The sequence below is a fragment of the Triticum aestivum genome, chromosome 6D, assembly GCF_018294505.1.
Source record: "Triticum aestivum cultivar Chinese Spring chromosome 6D, IWGSC CS RefSeq v2.1, whole genome shotgun sequence".
Classification (NCBI taxonomy): domain Eukaryota; kingdom Viridiplantae; phylum Streptophyta; class Magnoliopsida; order Poales; family Poaceae; genus Triticum; species Triticum aestivum.
In genome coordinates this window covers 49,503,628-49,513,262 of record NC_057811.1, presented here as the reverse complement: position 1 = coordinate 49,513,262, position 9,635 = coordinate 49,503,628, and the positions used below count along the sequence as shown (strand labels likewise).

The window sequence follows — 9,635 nt, the reverse complement described above, 5'->3', positions numbered from 1 at the left end:
ACCGCATAGAAGATAAGAGCGATCACGATGATCAAAAGCGGTAGTATGTAGTAGTCTTTGCGGCGCTGGTTCTGAATCCCCTATTGTGCTATGAATCTCAAGTAACTAGCTTCGGCTTCTGCTCTGCTATCAAACCCTTTCTGGCTTCCGCCCGAGAAGCCAGAGACTTGGGCCTGACACTCTGGCCACTCATCATACACACCCGGAACATACCCTACATACACGGCATACCACTTCCTCGCCATCGTTGATCTATATACCTGTCAGAGATGCACATATATATATATATATATATCATGAAGCGAGTCAACGAAACAGTTATGAAATAGAAGCAACATATATAGTAAACATAGTTAACAAATTTCATCGTACCAAAAGTAATTAAATAGAGCGCGGCACCATACATGCATATAATAGTTTCGTCGTACTAAGACATTCGAAGTTTCGTCCTATAGAAAGTAACAAGTAACTAAACAGACACATTGTTTTTAAGCAGTGCAATCTTCCCATCTGTCCATATCCGGGAGGATGGACCCAAGCTTAGTGAAAGGCGTCATGTGCTGACACTATAGGGCAATGCGGGTTCGGACATCAGCTCGCGATATTGGGCCACCGTAGAACATCCCATTCTCCTCGAGGACATCTTTCATGATGATGGACGCAATTTCCTGCTGGATCCGGTAGAAATCATTTCGAAGTCTATTATCCGGCACGGCTCCAAAGGCTTCGGCCCATCTCTGGATATGGGTATCGGATGAAGATTTCATGTAAAGTGATTGCACATCCCTTCTGTACTCCATCATTAGATGGATGACGTAGAATCCATCGTTCTCACTTCTTGCCGGTTGCTGGATGCAACAAAAGTCAGTCTTGTGGCCGAAACAGAGCCCGGCCTTATTTTTTTTTTGCATTGGATGTAGCCACCCCGCATGCTGAAGCCCAGCATAGCTCTGTCCAGAACATACTTTATGTGTGTGTAATCTTTCTTCTGTATGTTCTTCGACGGGTCCAAATATAGAGCGCAGGAGTAACGCGGATAAAGAACGATGAGAACGGCACGACACCCCCCGCTGCGCAAAATACACGATCAAGTTAGCCTCCATGCGTGCAAAGTAATTATTGAAATGCACGTATGTGTTATAGTGCTATCCGCGGATGACTTACCCGGGATGATAAGGTAGGAGAATGGTTTCTTTGTCCTTATTGTTGACCAAGAATTCTTCGATGTACTGACTAGCATATTGACGGTTGGCGTCGTTGATTGACAAGAAGCCCTCATGCATGTAGTATGGGTCCGCGACCGCAAGACCGGTGACTTGCTCTCTCCTGACAATGTAGTTCATGTGTAGCGCATACAGGCGGACGAACGTAAAATCGAGTGTCCTCATTTGAAACATCTGGAAGATGTAATCAAACCTCAGGAAGAAGAGGTCCGCGGGGCATGTGTGGACGTACATCTTGCAACTGCTCGGCACATGAACCGTATAAAGTGGGTATCCTGGATCATCCGAGGCGAGGAGGCTTCTCTTTTTCGAAAGCACATCGTCATGGAGTCTCCTGAGATCCCCTGTTATGGCAGCTAGTGCATTCGCCGGTACCATAGGCTCTCCTGCGACATGGATTAATGGCACATGTTTCATCGGTACACTATCAACCTTGGTCGAAGGCCGCTGGCCGCTAGAACCAACATTGCCAACTTTATTGGATTATCACGCCACCGGTCTCTTCCTCTGCTTCTTCTTGGTGGGCTCAGGTGATGGTGGGTCTGTCAGACCCACCCTGAGCACCACCCCTAGTGTTGTCGGGCTCAGCATTGGACGACTCTGGCTAATTAGTTGAGCTTGGGTGGAACCAGCATCTGGAGGCGTGTCCTGCGAGGGGTGCATTAACAAAGACTTCTTGCACTCCCGAGGACGTTCCGGCTCTGGTACATGCATCTCATATTCATATGGTTGACTCAGTGTTATATCGTTGTCATAGCCGGTATTGAAATACAGGAGAGGGTCCTCGGCCTCCTCCATGTCATCCTCCATATCCTCTTCCATGGGGCAGATGGCATCATCTGCCGGAACGGTTGGCCCTCGTTCCTCGTGTCTCTCGATCTCAGTAATCAGCACAGATGATGGTTGTACTTGTGTAGGTGGGGTTGTGGTCATACCTTCCTGAGGTCCCGTTGGTGTGCTCCCGGCCACCTCGACACGAAGAAGATTTTTCGGCCACAGGATCGGCCAGAGTTTTCATTGGCCAAGCTGCGTGGGGGTCTCGTCATCCTCTCCATCGGTTTGTATCAGACGAGGGAAACCCTCGTAGACCGCTTTCACACTCGCCACGGAGACCCTTAAGGTGTTATTAGGCATCTTCCGGCGGTGGAACAATCGATCCTTGGGCTTCAGTATAGTACCCTTCCCCACATCCACCAACCCGCCCTTCATGTGGTAAAGGAGGGTGCACGGAGTGGAGTCGGCCTACAAAGACATATACGTGCGGCGTCAGAGATCCAAAAAGAACGGCAACTGAAGATTAATTAATTAGTTGAGTTGATGAGGGTGCGACGCGTATTTACCATGAGGGCATCTAGCTCAGCCAATGTCGACAACCCGACATTCAAGCCAGAGACGGAGCCAGGGCTGCTGTGAGAGCTGGGTGCAGGAGCAGGTGCTGGAGTAGGTGCGAGTGCGGTTTCCATACTAGGTACGGGTATGGGTGTGGTGTTCATTGAGTTGCTCCCGGTGAAGCTAGGCATGGGAAAATCAGTTGGTGGCGCGTTTGGATTTTGTTGCACCCAGGTGACCACAGTTGGAATCAAGCTTGTAAAGGCAGCCACCATATCATGTCTACAGTCAGCTACTGCTTCTCGTATTGCCTCAGCTTTTGTTTTCTCCATCGCCCGCGCCACCTTCTCGTCGATAGTGACTTGACTGAACTTCTTTCTCTATCTTTTAGCCTCGGGGTCCTCGTTATAATAGTACTTCCACGTGGCGCCGTCCCCAGCGCCGTGCACACGTCCATATTGCGGCCGCTGGCCCGGCGAGTGTCCCATCATCATGTTCATGGCCCGGTTGAAAGGAGTGTCCCACTTGTACTTCGCCGACGACTGAGTCGACTGAGTCGACAGTCACTTTCGGCCGCAAGCTTGTGTTGCTCTCTCTGCAAAATGGACTGTGAATCATTTACGAATGCGACTAGAATGTAGTAGACTTCATTGATCAGAAGCTAATATGTAAGGTGGTAAAAGGATAATTACCAGTAATCTCATGAATTTCCTAGTCGGCCCGTCGGTGAAAAAAAATCTTTTTTGGGGGGTCCCACGAGAATCGGGCCCTGATGAAGTCGTGCTCCTGCTGGTCGGTGAACTCAGCCAATGGGTCTGGGATCCCTTGATGTTCATGTTCTGCGTCCTCCTTAGCCCACACGGGCCTCTTTGTCGTGTAACCACAACTTCCAAGGCGGTGGTTCCCCATGTTCTTTGCATGCAGCTGCTTGCCTCTCTCCGACCTGGCCTTGGCAGCTTCTTCATTGCAAGTCTCCTTGAACTTTTCAAAGTCCTCTATCATAATTTTCGGATTGTCTGCAAAAATCTCGGCGTAGGTTTTCCAAGCTCTCAATGCGTTGCTGAACTTCCCTAGGGCTTTGTTGTTGATTTTTTTCATGGCATCATCATCCCATGGGTCGACATCGTCATTCCGACCAGGGAACAGGAATCTTGCGTGCAACCTAGTTAGGAGCAGCTTCTTCAAATGTTCATTCTTCCGTATTTTTGTGGTGTTGATGTTAGCGGTATCCTGTAGGATGCATGCTAGTTGGTTGGCGTAACACGCTGCCACTTCCCGTGGCTCTATTGGCTCGAACTCGCCAGAGTGCACCGCCGTGACCACCAGTCTTCCGGTGCCGAGCTCATTTGGGCGTCGTGTCCTCTTTTCCTTCTTTCCCTCACTGGCTTGGGAGGTCCCACCTTCCGTGCTGTAGTTAGCAACATCATCAGCGCCAGTCTCAGTGCCGGTGTCGTTGGTGGCATCAGTGTCGGCGCCGGCGCCACCACCGTCGTCGTCCGTCATGACAAGGGGGTCCTGACACCCAGCTTGTTGTCTCTCCTGATCCGCCAGAAAGTCGAGGTAGGCGTGTGCTCGACCAAATTGGGACTGAGAACCTCCGGCCTCATCGGTGTCGGACATGTTTCCTAGGGTTCAATGTCGTAGTCGTTTAATTATCGAGCTTTATATAATAAAGTGAATAATGACAAAAAAAGTGACCTTTGTTTTGCCTGAATGTCGTTTCATTCCCGTCGTGACAAATCTCGAGCACTCGATATGTCCAACTTTCTAGCACAAGTCATGCCGAAATTCACGGAAAATTTCGGCATGACCTTTGCTAGAAAGTGCACATATAGAGCGCCTGAAAATTGCCGGAATGGAAATAATGAATCAACATTTCCGGCAAAACATAGGTCACTCGCAATCGATTTCCCTGCAAATGACAATAAGCACTATGTGCTGAAGTAGCATTTCACTATCATCTGCACTACCAATTTACCATAGCAAAAGTGGTACTTTTCATCACACCATATGCCACTGCTGGCACACCATACATTCCAGTAAAATAACACACAGATTTATATTGGCACTATGGGCTATCTAACATTCAAACTGGCACTGGTGCAATCTTTCATATTGGTAGAAACACTAGTATGATCTTATGCATGATCTTGCTGATACCGTAAGCGGAAATGATTGTTGCTTTCTGCAGCGATCGATAGATGCTAGTTCAGTACATCATGAGGTTCAACATAGCTTGCAAAAGGCTTGTAGTCTAGACATGGATGCACAACTCTACACTGCTAGAACATCTCCATATGAATATGAGATGTAAACACTAGTGTTTGTAAGCTCATGATAAATGCAGAAATTGCTAATCACTAGCATATGACTAAGAATACTTGCAAATGCACAATACCAGTAGAACAAATGGGACTGCTATGCTATCAAATTAGCTACCTATTCTGAGGATCAAGAAGAGGGAGGGGGTGGCTCACCGCGCGTCGGGGTCGTCGGGGCTGAGAGGGGTCGTCGTCGGGGTTGAGGACGTCAGCGTCGTGGTAGGGGTCGCCGGGGCTGAGGGGGTCGGGGTCGATTTGCAAAAATCAAAATCTGAAGTTTGAGAAAGATTATAACAAGTTGAGCCAGATTCAGCATTAAGTATATATTATTAAATAGATGGAAATAACCGAAGTGTAGCACTGGAGCAAAATCTAAAACTGGAGTTTGGGAAAACCCAGCACATTGCATAGAAAACGTTGAGTAGAACTAAATCAATCCACCCAAATTCGTGAAGACAGGAGACCAGTCACTGGGCGCCGGCACACTCCCTAAATTCGTGAAGGAAACCACTGACTAAAAGCTCGTGCATATGTCACTAAATCAATCACCGAAGACTCAGGGACGGGGTGGAGGCACCAGGGACGCTCGCGTCGACGCTAAGCTGCGGCACGGTGGCCGCCCTAGGGTGCAGCGGCAGCGGGCTACAGGAGAGACAGCAGCAGCGGCAGCGCACGGAGCCCTGGGAGGGGGTTATAGCACGCGAGCAGCCTGGGAGAGGAAGGAAGAGGGGGTGGGGGCCGTACTGGAGCGGGAGTGGGTCGGGGTCGGGGTCGGTGGCCGGCGTCGGGGTCGGGGCTGAGGTCGAGTCCGGCGTCGGCGATGCCGTGGGTGGTGCGGCGTGGGTGGTGCGGCGTCGGCGGTGGCATGGGACCTCTCAGAGAAAAGGGGATCGACGAGCCGCGAGAGTGAGAGAGAGGAAAGAGATAGGAGCTAGCGGATCGGTGCTGTAGGCAACTTAGCTATAGCACGTCTTGGCAAAACGCACTATAGCTAAGTTAGCTATAGCGCTGCCCAAGCCAAAACGCGCTACTGCTAACTTTTTATTTATTTTTTTTCTTTTATTTTAATTTTTTTCTTTTCTTTTTCTTTTTCATATTCCACAAACTTCCTTCCTTTTTCTTTTTATTTTTCTTTCATTTCATTTTCCACAACTTATTAGTTCCTTTTTCTTTTTCTTTCATTAATTTCATTTCGCAAAACTTCCTTTCTTTTTCTTTTTCTTTTTCTTTTTCATATTCCACAAATGTCCTTCCTTTTTCTTTTTATTTTTCTTTCATTTCATTTTCCACAACTTATTATATTAGTTCCTTTTTCTTTTTCTTTCATTAATTTCATTTTGCAAAAAATCCTTTCGTTTTCTTTTTCGTTCATTTGTATTATTCTTTTTCTTATCTTTCATTTGCATTTGTACAAGTTTGTATAGGAGGGGTATATATAGCTCTAGCTAGCTAGGGTTTAGTTTAGTCTGTCGTTGGAGCAATACCACTGTTACCCTCCGGATAATAATTAGTATAATATATATTACATCATTTGACCGCTAACGACGGTATACAAAATAGCTAGACACACACAAAATTTATGGATTAGTTTGTCAGCTTGGGCGACGACGACGCTTCAGACTGATCTTCTTCCCTCTTTTGTTCGTTGTCGAAAAATTGAGCCCATGGTCATGACTTTTCCTTCTCTAGGGATTACGATCTTTCGTAGATAATGTAGGCTTCATTCTTCTTTTGACGTATGTTTCATCGTCATCAGCATCATCTTCCCTCATCGAATCACCTTACTGGTCGTAGTCTTCCTCGTTGGCGACTCCATCCATTCTGGCGATGCTCCTTTTGCTTCTCCTCACGACAACACGGCTGGGATTGATCGGATCAGTTATGAAGAAACATTGTGTCACGTGTTTAGCATGTACCCATGGCTCATTTTTGGCGATGGCGTTGACGGTACCGCTATCGGAGTCGGGTATACACATGGTAGTGAAATGTCGGTTTTCTCTCTGTACATTCTTAGCCCATCTGACACGGAACATCGTCGCGCTATGCAATCCAGAGTAGTTAAGCTCCCATATCTCTTCGACCCTTCCGTAAATTACATTCCCGGTCATGGCTTCCATCGTCACCCCTGAGTTTTGGTCATCACTGTTTATATCTTTCTCCTCCGTGTAGAACGTGTATCCGTTGATATCGTATCCTTGATAAGTCGCGAGGTTGGTCGACGGGCCATGTGCTAAGGTGTATATGAGCGTTCCGTTCAGACAGCCCTCTTCCAGGGGATTAGCCAGAACTCGCTCTTTGAACCAACGCAAGAAAGTGGAGTTGTGCTCTCTAATAACTTCAGCGTCCGTCCTGTGCACCCCACGGTCACGGTACTTCTTTGTGATGGTCCCTTTGTGTAGTGTCACGAAATCTTCTAGCACATCTAGGTGTTGTAGCACTACTAAGTTTGCCCTGTCAAGGTCGTTTTGTCGGCCCGAGCGTAACACATTCACATCCCTATGACCGTTGGTGTGACCTTCGCCTTCGAGCCTTCCACAGTGCTTGTTGACGGGCAAACCAACAACAGGGTCTCCGGTGCCTACTAGATAACTCTCACAGAAAGAGATGCACTCTTTGGTCAGATATCCCTTGGCTATGCTTCCATCTGGACGGGACATGTTACGAACGAATCCTTTAATGACCCCATTCATCCTCTCGAACGGCATCATGCTGTGCAGGAATGTCGGCCCTAGGTCGATGATGTCGTCCACGATGTGGACACATAGATGCACCATGACATCAAAGAACGCGGGCGGGAAGTACATCTCTAGCTCATTCAGTATGACAACGATCTCTTCCTGTAGCCTATGGAGTTGCTTCACACTAATCGACTTTCGAGAGATAGCATCAAAAAAGTGGCATAGGTCAGTAAGCGTCTCACGCACATGTGTGTCCATAATCCCTCTAAGTGCAACCGGGAGTAACTGCGTCATCATCACATGACAGTCGTGAGACTTCATCCCGCTGAACCTTTTTTTCTTAGTGTCCAGATATCTGCTTATCTTCCCACAGTATCCGGAACTAACTTTGATTCCGGCAAGGCACTTGAACAATTGACGACCTCCTTCGGATCTAAGGTGAAGCAAGAGGGGGGGCAATATTGTTCTTCCTTCTTGTTTACTTTTTTGCCCCTATCTTCCGTCTCCATCTCCGTCTCGGTCTCCTCTGACGACCTTTTACCGGGCATTTGGAGATCTTTCCTGATATTCAAAAATTCCAAGTCTTTTCTTGCCTTCGGCCCATCCTTGGTCCTCTCCGGCATGTTCATCAATGTTCCAAGCAAACTCTCAAGGATATTTTTTGTGATATGCATTTGATCAAGGCTATGAGGCGTGTCGAGTATGGGCCAGTATTCCAAGTCCCAGAAAATAGATCTCGTCTTCCATACCTTCAGCAGGGGCTCCGGCGCCTTTTTCTTCGTCTTTCCCGGCGAGGGGCACTCTTCCCAGTTCTTCAATAACTCATATATTTCTGCACCGCTACGCTTACGTGGAGGACCTCGATGCTCAGCCTTACCATTGAATAGATCTCCACGCTTTCTCCATGGGTCATCCTTCTCGAGCCATCTTCGATGCCCCATGTACACGATTTTCGAAGACCCGCCATCTTTCGATAGCTGCAGAGAAGTTGTATCATCCATGCACCTCGTGCATCCGCAATATCCGTGGCACACCTGGCCGGAGAGATAGCCGTAACCGAGATAGTCCTGCACCGTCGTGATCAGCGCGGCTCTCATGTAGAAATACTCTCCTTTGCTTGCATCCCATGTCTTGGCCGGCGTTGTCCATAAGGTCTGTAGCTCCTCTTTCAGTAACCCGAGATACAGATTTATATCATTTCCCGGTTGTCTCGGCCCTTGATAAGCATAGCCATGTGTGTGTATTTTTCCTTCATGCACAACCAGGGGGAGGTTGTACATCCATACAAACACGGGCCATGTGCCATGATTGGTGTTCTGGTTGCCAAATGGATTCATGCCATCACTACTAGCGCCAAGCACGATGTTCCTTGGATCATTTGCAAAAAAATCAAATTCAGCATTTAATGCTCTCCACTGGCTAGCATCTGCGAGGTGTCTCAGCTTCGGATCATCTCCGTCATCTGGCTTCACCCTCTCCGGGTGCCAGCGCATAAGCTTTGCTTCCTTAGGATCTACGAAATACCGTTGTACACGCGGAGTGATCGGAAAGTACCATACAACTTTCTGTGCAGCTTTCTTTCCAGCCTTTTTATATCGTGAAGCATTGCACTTTGGATAGATGGTTTTTTCTGCATGCTCGTTCCGATATATGATGCGGTCATTGATGCATGTGTGATATCTAATGTGTGGCAGATCAAGAGGGCACACGATTTTCTTTGCCTCCTCGACACTAGTAGGACACAGGCTTCCCGCGGGAAGAACCTTCTTTAGATACTTCAGAAGCTCATCCAGGCTTGCATCTGTCCATTTGTTTTTTGCCTTCGTCTTCAGAAGTTCTAGTGTGAAACTCAAGCGGGTCACCTCGGGATTGCAACCATCATACAAAGGAGTCATCGGGTCTACCTCCAGTTGCGCCAGTTTGGCCTCCTCTCTAGAAGCAGCTCTGTCGCTAGTTGTCTTCTTGCGAAGCAGGTCTCGAACATGCGGGTCCCGCATGGCTGAACTTAGTTGCGACGAAGACGGCGGCGTGTCCGCGTCTTCTCCGCCTTGAACTGTCTCTTCGCCATCGACATTTCCGAGGCC

The 9,635-nt window shown here is 48.0% G+C and overlaps 1 long non-coding RNA gene across 1 annotated transcript; it reads right to left on the bottom strand.

Moving 5' to 3' along the window:
* Positions 1–201: 201 nt before the first annotated feature.
* On the bottom strand, positions 202–5,806 carry LOC123141029 (uncharacterized). The gene is made up of 3 exons (XR_006470129.1): positions 5,618–5,806; positions 5,030–5,144; positions 202–260 (listed from the first exon to the last, which is right to left on the bottom strand). It is a non-coding gene; the product is annotated as an uncharacterized lncRNA (long non-coding RNA).
* Between the last annotated feature and the right edge of the window lie 3,829 nt (positions 5,807–9,635).